The sequence below is a fragment of the Lactuca serriola genome, chromosome 4 (genome assembly GCF_051521515.1).
Source record: "Lactuca serriola cultivar US96UC23 chromosome 4, Lser_US96UC23_V15, whole genome shotgun sequence".
Classification (NCBI taxonomy): Eukaryota; Viridiplantae; Streptophyta; class Magnoliopsida; order Asterales; family Asteraceae; genus Lactuca; species Lactuca serriola.
The window spans coordinates 634672-650486 of NC_136411.1; the positions used below are offsets into that span (position 1 = coordinate 634672).

Genomic DNA, 15815 nt, shown 5'->3' on the forward strand with positions numbered 1-15815 from the left:
AAGGCGCATTGGGCTGAAGGATGATATTAGTTTCAATAATTAGATTCCTGAAACTTGTAAAATGTAATTGACATTTGATGATAAATAAAAGTTGTTATTTATTTATGAGTAAGGTGTTACTATCTTGTGTTGATTGTTTACTATGTTTCAATTTTGCATGTTTTTACTTCCAGAATAATTATGTTATGGTATATATCATATTATTCAAACCATCCACAGTCGGTCAAACTTTGGAAGTAAGTATTGATTCAAGACTGTCATGAATCTGGCTTGTATGATTTGTCTAAAGTGCTTTAGACAATGCAATGGTTGCTACAACATTCATGAGTACTCATAAGGGCTGAGTATTGGATTCAACCCACGCTCACTTGCATCACTTCATGGAATTTATCTCGAGTGATCGTGAGACGGTATTATCATATAAATCTTCAAACCTACAGATATAAGTTGTTGACTATGAGTTGGTTATTCGTTGATTGTACGAAAACGCATTGGTAACTCGATGTTATAAAACGTGCCTTTGTGAGTAATTCAACAAGTAGTTAGTACAAGCATATCAGTCGAAGTTTATCTGTTCCTTCTAGAAATAGAAGCGATATCTAGGCCCCTCGATGATTTGGTTTTGACCTATGTACCAGGCCCGGTCAGAACCTAATTGACGTGTTCAATTTAGTTCTATGTCGAAACAAATCGGAGATCGAGAAACAAATGTTGTACAATAAGTAAGACCATGTTCCATGTGTTTGTCCGGCTGATATAATGAGAGCAGAGGATTATATGATCACTTATCTTAAATGGCGTATCATCATCATCTCAGTTCTGAGAGACTTTGAAAGAGCTACGATTTCTAGTCAGATTTTGAAGTCATATTTGCAAATATAGCTATTAGACTTATCCAAGTGGGAGACTGTTGGATATAGTGTCTAAGTCCATAACTTTATTTGGTATGTACTTGATCCGACCCGGCATGGTCCATATGGGTTGCATGGCATTGCAATACTTGGATAGACTAAATGAGAGAATATGGCACTTATGATTATTAATATATTATAAGTTCTAATATATTAATAGTAGTATTATTTAATTAGTATTTGATCAAGTATTGATCTAGTATTAATTTGGTGATCAAAGTGAGACTAATTAAATATATAAGGGTTGATTATGACAATCATCAATTCTTTTATGGTGGATTAATGATCCATGGTTTATGGGTTATGGATGTAACTATTTGGAGCTCCATGGATAGTCCATGGGATTTACAAACCCATGGGTCATGAGAAATGAAGAGTCATGACAATTAAGAGTATTCATGTGAAAACCCTAATTGTGACACCACTATAAAAGGGACCCTTTGGCTAGTAAAACCGGTGCTAGTAAGGTTACTAGAGAGGGCATAACCGATTTTGAGTGCTAGAAGTATTATCTCAAGTTATTCCAAGTTTTGTGGTGTTGTGTGAAGCATTTGAGGCACAACATTTGGGGTGCTAGGCTCACAAAGTCTTGAAGGAATCCAAGCAACAACAAGGTATGTATTTCTACTAGTTTTTATGTTTCATATATTCCCCATGCCATGCTAGTTAGGAAATAACCTTGAAAAAGAAATTTTCATGTATATAGAGAAAACATAGATTCAAGGTTATTAGGGTTGCATGTACACTTAGGAAGTGTTAGAATGCTCAAAACCCATCAGCTCCACTAACGGCTTAAACAAAGTGCAAAGTGTAATTTCATGGATTAGCACCTTATTCACTTTTTCCTAAGTAACTAAGATTGGGTATTTATAAAAGGTTTAGTTATTTAGTATTTATCATTAATACTTTTAATGAAAGGAGAATTCTAGTCCTTGTCCTACCCGTTCGGCTAACGACCCTTCACCGGTCAAAGAAGCGGTGGGTGAGAGTGGACACCCATTAAACTGCCATTTTATAGGCAATAACCTTATACCCCCTTATAGACCGACTTCGTGAATGAGGCCTACAAACGGTAAGCCTGATTTTACTCTTATACATATATATAAATATTATTAACTTATAATATTATAAAGTATGAGGGTTGAATTTTAACTTTTAAAATTCTAAGGGCTAACTTAGAATTAAAGTATTCATAAGTGAAAACTTTCCAAATTCCAAAACTTGAGGGCAAGTTTTGAAACTATTCAAAACTAATTAATTTCATAAATTATGTGTTTAAAGTAGTTTTAATTAAAACTCTTCAAGTTCCATAACTTGAGGACAAGTTATGGAAGACTTTAAACTAATAAAAGAATGTAACTTTTCTTTATTTTGTAACTTGTGGAATTAAAGGTTACACATTTTATTACTTAATGAAGTGACTCTTGAACCTCCAACTTGAGGACAAGACTCTTGATTTTTGTAACCATTGCCAACTTTTATGAGTTTTATGAAACTTAAATGTGACTTTTCATATAACTTGAGGAAAAGTTACAAAAACACATTTTAGAATCAACTCTTAGATTAAAATGGATTGAAAACACATAATCAAGTAACTTATCTATTAATCTAAGCAACTCATATGAACAAAGATAATTCACTTCAAAATTTTTCATGTAATTAGCATAACTTTTAAACTAATACAAAACATGAATCTATTGACAATTATCTTTGAAATTGGATTAGCATGAACATTACCACATCAAAAAACAAGTTTATAAGGTCAAAAACAGCTTAGGGTAATGTTCCTAGTCCAATTCCAGCCAAAACCGCAAACAGCAAGCTGTTAGCACCCAACACTCGTCGAGTTCCTTAAGAAACTCGTCGATTTCATGCCCAAAATGATGAACTCGTCGAGTTTGATGGTCTGGACATATTTAACTTTGAAAAAACACATTTGCATCAAGTATAAGAGAAAGCAAGTCTAGGCTCTGATACCACTGATGGGTTTTGAGCATTCTAACACTCCTAAGTGTACATGAAACCCTAAATACCTTGGATCTATGTTTTCTCTATTATACATTCAAATATGAACTTTCCAAGGTATTCATCCTAACTAGCATAATAACATTGATTCAAATGAATATATCAAGTTAGAATTACATACCTCTTTGATGTAGATTGTCTTCATGAAGCTTGAGTGCCTAGTGCCCCAAGTGTGACACCTCAAATGGTTCACACAACACCAAATACACATGGAATGACTTGAGAGAACATACACACTTCATGAAATCAGCTAGCCCTTTCACATATACTCTCGTACCGATTTTGTCACCAATAAGATCTTTATATAGTGTCACAATTAGGATAAACCCTAATTGTCATGGCTTTCCATTTCCTTGGATCCATGGGTTCAAATACACCATGGAGCGTGCTATGGGTTTTAACCCAACTTGATAATCCATGGAGTCTTAGCCCACTATACAAGTATGGATGATTTACACTATCAACCCATATATTTAATTAGTCTTCTTTTGATCACTTAATTAATCCTAGATTAATTCTTGATCAATACTAATTAAATAATCTTATTAATATATTAGAACTTATAATGTATTAACAAACCTTAAGTGTTATTTCTCTCATTATAGTCTATCCAAATGCATGATGCCATGCAACCCAAATGGACCATGCCGGGTCGGGTCAAGTCTTACAAATTATAGTTATCGACTTAAACATTAATCCAACAGGAAATCCATAAAGGTGGAGACTTTATGACTTTAGTCGATGTTTTGAGATTACATCTAAGTTTGGATGTTTTTATCTTAAGCATTAAGTCCTAAAATGAGAAATGGTCACCTAGGTGGTACGTTGGGCGTACATATGCGTACAATCAGCATAGTGCATGAATTTCTCGTTTTCCCTCTGTGACGAGTTGTAAGTTAGGCATGGGTCGCCAGTACGTGGGGCGTATGAGTTTAGTATATGGGGCGTTCTCCTGAGATACTTCTTTTGGGCGTTGGGTCTTTTTGGAGTTTGGGCCGGGGGTTGTTGAATTAGATTTGAGAAGGGTAAAATGGTCTTTTATCCTTTGTAATGATAGCAATGAATTGGACCTTGGATTATGGAGAATTACCTTAATTATTGACTAAGGATTATTTGGATGTGTTCGGTGTGAGGAACCCGATAGCAACAACATGCGTGTTTCATTTACCTTAGTTTGAGGTGAGTCTCCTCACAGTGTTTGGTGGGTTGAAGGCACCAATGTTGGCCCATCCATTATTGTTATTTGTAGGGTAGCTGTCTATATGACTCTTGCATGTGTTGTATATGTTTGTATGTATACCGGGCGAGTCTCGATGCCATTCGGGGCCTGATGAGTGTGTTGGGCGGGGCCCATCACATGTTACTGACAGATCTGTTCTGGACGGGGATCGATGGTTTTCGGGAAAGGCCCATTGTATGTATGGTATTAGGTATTTTAGGGAGCTCACTAAGCTTTGTGATTACAGTTTCATGTTATGGTTTCAGGTACTTCCAGTTCGGAAGGGGAGGGCCTGATGTGACTACACAACACCCCCAGAGTTTATTCTGCATTTGATAAATCGTGATTTTTTACGTTGATGTTTATATACTCCTTTCAGATTGAATGATTTTGGGATTGGCATGTTATATGATTTAATGTTTTAAAAATGAAAATTTTACTCTGAGTTTTTGGGACGTTACAAGTTGGTATTAAAGCCTTGGTTTGAGGGATTCGGGCACACTCCCGGTTGTGACTGAACTCAAACTAAGGAGTTCGTAATCTTTTGAAAGAAAAAAAAATTCTAAAAAGATTTTTTTTATAAAGAAAAAGGGGTGTGATGCGTGCAATCATCCGAGCTCAAGTAAGTGATTTGTAACGCCCGCGTTTCTAGGCTAGGCATTAATGTTGATGTAATAGTCTAGGTTGACCTTTGTAACTCTTTTTGAAGTAATAATGATGAAATATTTGTGTATTATGTGAATTACGTGTTTATTTTCTTAATTATTATAATTTAATGAATTTAGAATAAAATAAGCGTCAAAATTAAAGTATGAGATAAGCCTGATATTTATGAACGAAGTTGTAGTGGTTGAAACAAGGATTCCGGAGATATAATGAATGCTGAAATCCGAGTTATAATGAAGGAGTTATGACCTGTCGAAGTTTCGCGACAAAACCGACACGACACAGAATGACGTAAAAAGTGAATTTACCTTAGAGCGATATTTAGCCTTATTGATCTAAACAAAAGTCGTAGAGTTCGTTAAACTGAGAGGGTGCATAAAAAAGAACGTCCAAATCTAACTTCGTATGAGGAAGTTATGATTTTTTTAAGTTTCGACTTAGCAGTATGCAGCCCGAAGTTCGGATTTGAGATCAAGTGATTTCTTGCCGAAACAATCTACACGAGAATCGAAGATCTCGTCGATAGTAGTGCAACGGAAGATAGACAGACGAAAACGGACGTCAGATGAAGAAGTTATGATTTTCTAACGGAGTTTTCTTGTCCCGGCCTACTAAAAATCATATAATAAAAATAAATTCAAAATTAGCCGACGAAGTCTAAACAAAAGTTGTAAAACATAGTCTCACCTACGCGTGGATATAAAGAACGTCAAAAACAGAGCTTGTATGAGGAAGATATGAATTTCTGAAATTTTTAAATAATTAAAATATATAAATAAAATTATTTATTCGGATAATATCCGAATCCGTGACTCACCCATATGATCCGAACGGTACGCCCCGCGTAACCCTTGAGTACGCCCAGCGTACTTCGGCCTTGTGTGGTCCGAGAGAGAGTCGCATAGCACCACCCGAAGCTCGCCACGTAGCAGTCTTATCCGAACTACGCCCAACGTACTCATCAAAGAGGCATTACGCCCCGCGTACTTGTGAGTTACACCCAGTGTAACGCGAGGGTTTAGCCCTAGAAATAGAACTCAACCCCCAGCCGAATTTGGTTGCTCAAATTCATCTCTACTCCCTTCTACTTTCTTCAATATTACAAGTTTTACCCCCCCCCCCCCCGAAGCGCCGGTAGTAATCCCGACTCACGAGGCAAGTCCCGAAGCCCCGAAGATCCCGAGAAAAATAGTTTTAGAGCCGAAGCTCTGCCTACGAGAAGCCCGGTTTTCAAGAAAGCATCACAGTTTTATCGAAGAATACTACTCTTAGAGCCGTAGTGCTGTCTGATCATCTTCTGATTAAGTGAGTGTGTAGTTACTTTCTTCTAACACATAAATATGAAGTATTCTCTATAAAATACGTGATGTGTGTATATATGTTATGTGTTATTTGAAATGAGTACTGATTGGATGTTTATACATGTGTTATGTTGTATGTATATATATATATATATATATATATATATCTACAAAGATGTTGGGTAGAACATGGGTAGATAGCGGATGTTTGATGAAATAAAATGATGAGAGGCCTCGATGTTGTTGTTGATCTAATCATCTAGTGGAGTATGGATGACAACCACGGACTCTTTCTAGACAGTCCAGTGGAACGCTGGCAGGTTTATAACCTATAGGTGTTGTGAACGATATGTTCACCGGTGTACTCTATCCCCCTCATGGTTGCCTTTAGGACATCTATTGTCAAGGAAACCCCTTTGCAGTAATGTCCGTCCCGATGAAAATCCTAGATTAGGTCCCTGGTAATAGATGGTTTTTTAGGGACGTAAAGTGAGGATAACGGGAATGGGTAATCGAGTTATTATTGGTTATATTTATCCCAGATATGGTTACATAACTATCTAGGCTTAGTCGCAACATCCAACTTATCTTAATACTTTTTATATGGTTCTTATTATGACACTGTTCTAGTATGTACGCATGTATGTATACTTTTATAAAAATATTATTATATTTTAAAAGTATACTTCTTAGTCAGATGTTTTAGCCCTATTGTATTTTTAGTTGTATATCTTACATGGTTTGATATACTTAGTTCACTATAAACAATGCTCTGATACCATAAACCAAATGTGTTGTTAATACCCTATGTGAGTTATTATAACCATACTAGCGACTAGTGGCTTGATACGACGTTCTTCAGGCGTCGGAATGTTAGACATTTGTCACCCTAGACCTTTCCGGTCTAACTGTAGCTAACAACTTAGGTGTGGGGTTGTCAGTCTCGTATAGATCTATACACAAGTGTCAAGCTCTCTTACCGAGACTCTGGTTATAATTCAGGACTTTAGTGTGTACTCTGATAGGTACAGTGAAGATAGTGATCTCACAAACTTGTATCAATAGGTTTACATATTTTGTAAGGAAAACCCTTTTTCTTGTAAATGAAAGTATTACCATTCCATAGTGGTTACATAGTGTAAAAATAATTATACCTTTAACTAATTATATGTTTCGTCCGATATGATAAAGTAGTGTTTGTGACTCCCAAACTATACCAATTATAGTTTATTATGATTGTTTGTTTTGGTCTATTTATATAATCATTTATATACAGACGTAATAGTTATCTTGTCTAGATGTTTTTAAAATATTACATCATAAAATTCTCATCTAACACAAGTATGGGAAATTTGTATGAAAAGTCCATTTCTAGCTTTTGCCCCTTTCTAACGATATTTACCGGTAACTAGAAAAAAAATAACTTTGTAACTCTTATTTTTGCCCCTCTTAGGATTTTTAACTCAAATAACTTTATATGTTTTTTTAAACCATATATTTTTAGTTAAAAACCCACAACATGATGTCTTAAACTTGTTATGACCACTTTTGTTTAAAAATCCATTTTTTATATATAAAATGATAGATTTTTGAGTTTTTCTTTTGTAGGACTAACACCTTGTTATCTTTGTCTAGTTTGCTAGAAAATCATATCTTGACTATGAAAGTCTTAAATCCTTGTGGCTTTGTGGTTTTAACCCCTTTTCCAGAGATATATAACATAGTTTATGTTTGTTTTCCTTAGTTTTGTATCATTATCCATCATAATACAAATAAATGTTCTACAAACAAATAATAATGATAAACACATTTCATGAAGAGAATCACTTTAACACAACGTAGATTTGAATCATGCATCCATTTGTGTTATAAATCAATGTTTTCATGTATCCTCCTCCCCCCACCCAAAAACATGAAAAATCGAAAATATGGGGGTATGAACTCACCTTGAGTGTGTTTGTTGTTAGATAAAGAGGTGTTGGTGAAGATCTTCAAGCCTAGAACACTTGAAGGTGATTGAAGAACTCTTTAAATATGATATTATCCTATGAGTTTTAACACATGATAGTGTGTGTAAATAAAATGAAACTAGCATGAAAGTGTGTAGAAACACTAGATTAACAAGAAAGACTTACCAAAAATCCTAAGAACCAACTTGGAGGTATTGATCTTGGGAGGATTTGGACTTGTTTCTTGAGAAAAAAGTGAAGAACTTTAAAGATGGTGGTGTTTGGGGGGTTTTGGCAGTAGTTAAAGAGGGAGGGGTGGGTAATGTTTGCATTGTTGGTTGTTGGATAATAGCCTTGATACATGCTGGATAATATTTTGTGTTGGAAAGGATGAAACCCTCTTGTCATGAAGTCAACTCTTTTTCTCTTTCTTTTCAACCAATAACCTCATAAAGTCACCGAAATCACATGGTGATTTCAGTCTAGTACTACCAAGATCACCTAGTGATTTCGGTTTAGGTACCACCGAGATCACATGGTGATTTCGGTCCAATTACCAATTGAAATCACAATGTTTTGGGTCCTAAGCCGAGAACCCTAAAATCAAGGTATAAGTCACGATTTATGTTCTAACCCGTTGACTTTCACTGACTTGTTTGACTTTTGCTGACCCAAAACTGCCAGTTGTCACACCTTTTATAACATCATGTTACTGATGTGTTTACGTAACACCAATGCACAATCAACTTGTAAATTACAACTCATATATCTCCATTTCAATAATATAAGATATTATCATATCATAATTACTCATGATAGAATCCATGAAGTAATTCTCTCAGCATGGGTTTATCCAATACTCAAAATCTCCATTTTCTAAGTATCAAGAATATTGTAGCAACCATTGCAATGTCTAATATCCATAGACAATCTACAATTCAATTCATGACAACCTTAATTCACTACTTACTTCCAAAAGTATGAGCGACTGAGGAATTTCGAATAATCAAATCATTCAGGAAGTAAAACATGCAAAATGAAACAAAATAATAAACTAATTAACTTTGGTCTCAAACCTATTGAAAATAAATAAATCTCTATTATTTAATCGCCATAATAATTGCGACTTTATTCGTTGTGTAATGTTTTGATTAATCGACTAACCACTTGAATTAAACATTAGTCATGCCATGCTATGAACATGGATACTATGCCTCTCTATGGTCCTTCCTTTGTGAATAGATCAACTAGACATTATTCCAATGATGCTCATTTCACAATTCTAAATACTTATCGCTATCCAAGATGTTATGGAATTCCAACTCATCATGCATTCACCTCCTGTGATATCAAGATTCTAGAGTCTCAAACATTGGTTCTTTGATATTACAGAATACCCCATGGGAACTTTTTTTACTAGAAACAATTCCATGGAAAGAAGGTTCTAATTCAAGGTACACTTCTTGAACACTTCTCTTGGATTAAAGTTTCCAACTCACATGTAGTATTTTTCAAGTATCTCCCATTATGGAGACATTTTCATATTTCCATATGACCAGCAATTCTGATCAAGAACCATCTCAATCCAGAATCATGTCACTATGGTCCATCCAAATTAGTATCATACTCTTAATTGTCCACGAACAACCAGTCTTTTGGTGTAACCTTAGAATGTTCTTGATAGTTGTTTAACAACTTTAGTCACACAAAATTCTAGTTCTTTTCTCTCAAAATTCTCTAAGAATTCTAAAAATTAGAATAAGCGAATATTATATCATATGTAATCGATCCTATATCTGAAGCATATGGGACTCGCTTCATTATATCTTATATAAGGATCTGATATCTGTTCAATCACTTGTTATAATATTTTCATATATAGAATTTCCTATGTTGAACCATTTCAACATGATCTTCATATATGTCTATGACTAAGTTCTATTAAACTATACAATATAAACCTTTATATTCGATAAGAAGTATGAATGCCCTCTCCCTTGAGTCTACTATAGCAAAACAATTCCTAAACTTTGCAATTTGCAGATTGAAATCTTTGTTCCCTACAAATAGTATTGTCAACATATTAGTTTTCTCTCAAGGAAGACTCCTTGACGAGCTAAAACAAATATTCAAAAGTTCGTGTGGATTCCCGACCAAAAAACACTTCATAGAATAGGTCTCAGTTTATTTTTTGTTTCTCAATTAACAAAAACATCACAACTCCAATTTTATATGTTATAGAGTAAAAAACATTTTACTCTACATATTTTGAGGTGTTTTCAACCTTCTTGGCTAGAAGAGAGTTTCAAGATACGATTTGTAGTTACCAGAGCATGGCTCTACAACTTGATTTGGAATGAAGTATGACTCAACTCTTGATTGAACTATTTTTCAACAAAATCTGATTCCTCTTCTTAGTCATGCAATTACACTAAGATGTTCTTCGAGGATCAATTGTGACATAAATCCACAATCACTACGATGATCATAAACCATGATACTAAAGCATTCTCCTTTATTCTAAGATTAGAGAATCTTTTATCTTTCTTCCTAATAGATTCTTGTTATTTTTTCTGCTACTCTTTGAATCTTTTCAAAGTTTAGAATGATGCTTAATCTTTTATCATGACGAATAGAGTTATCTTCCTTTTTGGTGGATCTGAATAGTCTATATCAACATGTACTAGATCCATTAGTCCTTCACTTGACTCACATAAGCATGTGATCAATGAATTATTCATAATTTACACTATACAATACGACTGGTACAACACCAGGTGTCTGTCCAGTTAGTGATGATATTTCTTTTCATTTGGTCAATTATGTAAATACCACAAGCGATATCATAGGAATCATATCCACAATTAATATTGCTAATATTAGAAATGTAACCAACACTTTCATAAATGTCATTGCAAGGAAATATAATAAGGCAACCTGATAAACCAAAATTTCACTTTATTGAAAATAAACGAAATTTGGAACTTGTGCTTACAACACATAAAATGAAAACTATGTTTTTAGACGTTTCCGAAGAGTAATAGCAATCTATTAAATTATCCTTACTCTTTAGTAGTAGCTCTAAATTCTAATATTCGAACCATGTGACCAAAGTCCATTTCTCACGAGTAGATTTAGCTCACCTTGCTAAATTTTCCTTCTTTCTCTTAGATCCTTTAATACCATCAAGATATGATCATCTGATATGTGCATATTTAGTTCATATTAAGTATAGATTTTTATTCATTTATTAGCTAAATTATTGCATTTTATGGACAAAAGGTACTTAAAAGTGTTTGAATTATATTTTTAGTCCAAAAGTGAAGCTCGGAAGCAGGAGAAGCGGTTGAGAGATCAAGAATGGAATAAAGAAGAAAAACACCAAAAATAACACCTACTCGGCGAGTAGGGTCGACTACTCGGCGAGTCCGATCGAAGAATCGAGAAGATAATGACTCGGGATCCCGGAGACTTATCACAATACGGGGACTGAGAGATGGACTCGACGAGTCGCCACCTGACTCGACGAGTCGGTTCGTATATATAAAGATAACTCCTTAGAACGATGGAGGGGAATTCTGAAATGATTCAGAAGAGTTTAGCTGCGATTGAGAAGGCAGAAAAACCCTATAAGACGACGAGAGAAGCTAGAATTCAATCCCGAAGAATAATTGAGGCAAAATTTCATCATTCCACTTATTCTTTTGTTTTATCATTATGGTTAAGCAATTTGACTTTGTTTGTTTGCTATTATTTACTTCAATTATGAGCTAAAACCTTTAGACTTCTGTTTGGGGATACAAAGTTGACAATATGGTTTGATTGATTGGTAGGATTAATTCTAAGTTGGTGAATTTTTGTTATTTTAGCTTGCTAAAGAACCTTGTGTGCGAATATTAATTAATTTTCTGTTAATAGGAAGATAATTGATTAGCATGAACATCTATTGATTATTAACCTCATATGCTATGTGATCACTATGCCATATGTCTAGGATTAATGAATATGAAACTAGAATTAATAAGAAAATTGAGTAAATTCATGTGCAAGCTTGTAAGATGACCATCAAACAAGAAGTTAATTAAAAGAATAAATTAGTTAACTATTGCAAGTTTAACTTAACCCGAATAATTAATCTAGTAAATTTAATTAAATTAGACAACTGGCCATTGTTTAAGTTAGTTTATTTGCTAAGGATTAGGGTAGTGAATACGAATCTAATCACTTGAATCGGTAACCAACGAAAGAATTAATCCATTGCACCATTACCTTGAAATCAACCATAGAATCAACTAAGTTGAACTAAACAGAAGTTCCTTTCCAATTATTGAATCTAGTTAAGTCTTTATTTTCTAGTTCTTAAATTAGTAATAGTTAGTAAGTTTCTAGTCTTGTAAAACTAGATAAAACCCCTACTTATTAATTAACTTAGATAAAATTAGTTTTTTTTTTATTTTAATTTGTCGTTCCCTGTGATCGATACCCTGCTTATTTAGCTATACCACAATTGATAGGTTCACTGCCTTTTGTGTGTTACTTGATAATTAAAAATAGGTTTAAAACTAAGTGAGTTTGCACACATCAAGTTTTTGGCGCCGTTGCCGGGGAACGGTTGTAAATTAAGATTAAATTCTAGTTTAATTGATCCTTTGTGTGGGATTTATCTTACACAAAGTTATTTAAGAAGCAATTCAGTAAGTAGAATTAGTTTTATTAAAATTTCGTTTTTAGAGTAACTAGAAATTTTCTTTTCTGTTTTTCTTTGAACTCGCCGAGTGCACTCATGTCGACTCGGCGAGTACATCGTTGTTTCAGTTTTAAATTTTTATTTTATTTTTGTTCTTTTTACGCGTTTTCTGTTTTGTTTACAGTTGTTTCATGACCCGAGGATCTGATACACCTCTGGTCCCCCCTCTTGAAGACCCGGAATCCGCGCTAAGGAAGAGCAAGGGCAAAGCCGTTGGAGAATCCACTTCGTCAAAGAACTCGCCACTCAAAAACCTCAAGTCCGTTTTCAGCAAGAAGAGGAGCAGCAAATCCGGAGCATCCAGTGCCTCTTTGACTATTGAAGACCCAATTCAAGAAGATATCGAATACGAGACCGAGGAAGAAGAAGAACCCACATTCGAGCACTACTCCGAGTTTGAAGACGATTTAGTCATCACTATGGCTAATATCGATGAAGTCCTCATGGGGGAATGGAAGAAGAGGATGCGCGATGACACCGGCCCGGGACTTGTGCAGCCCGCAATTCCCGCGACCGCCACTTTCGAACTAAAAGGCCATATTCTTGCTCAACTCAAGGAGATTCCTTTTTATGGGAAGGATCACGAAGATGCCTACAAGTGCTTGGACGAAGTGAATGATGTGGCCGACTACTTCAATGTACCGAATGTCCCCCGCGAGACCCAGCTTCTTCGCATGCTCCCAGTCACGTTCAAAGGGACTGCAAAGGATTGGTTAAAGTCACTTCCTCCCGAATCAGTCACCACATGGGCCAAGATGAAAGAGGAGTTCATTGATCACTTTTGTCCGCCCTCCAAAATAGCCAAGCTAAAGAAAGAAATTGCCAACTTCGAGCAAAAGCCTGGAGAATCTCTTTATGAAGCATGGGAAAGATACAAGAGTTTGCTTAGAAATTGCCCACATCACGACCTTAATAGCCAACAAGAGGTCTCCATTTTCTACGATGGAGTCAATGTCACCACAAGGCAATTGCTAGATTCTCAAGGCCCGCTCACGAAGAAGGCGCCCCCGGTAATCAAGGAGCTAATTGAAGAATTCTCTAAGCACTCTAGAGAATACCACAATCCAAGAAAAAAAGTAAGTCGGGGAGTAGTGAACGCGGCAAATGATAGCATAGCAGCGGTGATAGCTAAGCTTGATAGTCTTGATAGAAGAATGACAAAAATGGATCAAACAATCCATGCTATGAGGGTGGGATGTGAAAATTGTAGAGGGCCCCATCTCACCAAGGATTGTGATGTGGATGAGAATGGAAATAAGAAAGCTCAAGTCTTCTATTCAAGTGGTGATCGATACGACGAAAATTGGCGAAAACCTAAGAAGGAATGGCTCCCATACGAAGAGTATAAGAAGGCTAAGGAGGAAAAATACAAGCAGAAGGAGAGGGGACTATATCAAAGAGAAGAACCGGTAGAAAAGAAATCTGATTTGGAAGAAATGTTCACTAGATTCATAGCCGCGTCCGAAAAGAGACACAATGATCACGATGCTGCAATACATGAGACCAGAGACATGCTAAGGAATCAGCAGGCATCCATCCTCAACATTGAGAAACAGCTAGGACAGCTTGCACACCAAGTGAACGAAAGAAGACCGGGTCAACTTCCAAGTAATATCGAAACCAATCCGAGAATGGAGAATGTGAGTGCAGTGACCTCCAGAAAAGAAAAAATTTTCACAGATGCACAAAGGATCTCCAAGAGGAAGACAAAAAGGGCAGAAGAGTCGACTCTAGCAAAACCTGATCTGACTCGCCGAGTCCCTCTAATGGACTCGACGAGTCCGTGCGTGAATGATAAAACTGTCAGTCCTTTAAAGCCATATAATCCTCCTTTGCCATACCCAATTAAAGCCATGCCTGCAGAAAAAGTTGAAGCATATAGAACCTTCATGAAGCATGTTAAAGCCTTACAAGTTAATATGCCATTTGTGGAAACGATGCTCCAGACACCAAAATACATCAACTTGCTAAATGGTCTTTTTGCTGCTAGGAAAGATTTGGCTGAAGTCGCGGAGGTACTATTGAGTGAGCTGCCCGAAAAGAAAGGCGATCCTGGGAATATTAAAATTCCGTGCCAGTTTGGTAATAAAGTTGTCACCCAAACATTGACCGACTCGGGTGCGAGCATCAATCTGATGCCTTTATCTTTCTTTAAGAGGTTGAATTTACCGGAGCCAAGACCGGTAAATATGAAGATCCATTTGGCAGACAAGACAATAATTCATCCACAAGGCGTTTGTGAGGATCTCCTTATTAAAGTAGACAAGTTTATATTTCTGGTAGACTTTGTGGTGGTTGACATGGAAGAAGACCCCAAAATTCCAATCATTTTGGGGAGATCATTTTTAAACACCGCATGTGCCTTAATTGATGTATGCGAGTCTACATTAACATTAAGGGTGGGTGATGAGTCCGTAATATTTAAAGCTATGCCAGAAGCCAAGCAAGAGGAGGAAAGAAAAGAAAACATCTCATTGATCCATTTGGATGATGAGATATTACGAAAAGAATTTGAACTTTTGCAAAAAGAAGATCCAACCAAGTTTCTGCTACATTCTGGAGAGGATGGAGATGTTAACAAGGACTTGGAGGAGTTAGAAAAGCTACTGGAAGAAGCCGACTCAGAAAACAATCAAGAAATGGTGGAATACGATCAGACTCGCCGAGTCACTTTACTAGACTCGACGAGTCCAGTCGAATTTGATAATAACTTGGACGGTTTAGATCTGCTGGTTGCTAGTCCTCTGTATAATCTGGATTTGGAAATTTTTCCTCATTCTTTAGGAGAACAAACAGAAAAAGAAGACATGGACACGGAAGTTCAACACACTTACATAGCATGTCTTAATGCAATTACACTTGAAGATGGGGTGAGCACAGAGAAAGAAGAGGTGGCAAAAGAAAGGAGGGTGGAAGCTGATCAACCATTCATTACCAAACCTAGAGCACACACCTTCACAAAATACGAAGTAATTCAGTTTGAAGGAAAAGAAGTGC

General features: G+C 35.9%; 1 non-coding gene across 1 annotated transcript; it reads right to left on the minus strand.

Moving 5' to 3' along the window:
* Positions 1–13621: 13621 nt before the first annotated feature.
* Positions 13622–13728, minus strand: LOC145103454 (small nucleolar RNA R71). The gene has a single exon (XR_013706546.1). It is a non-coding gene; the product is annotated as a small nucleolar RNA R71 (small nucleolar RNA).
* Between the last annotated feature and the right edge of the window lie 2087 nt (positions 13729–15815).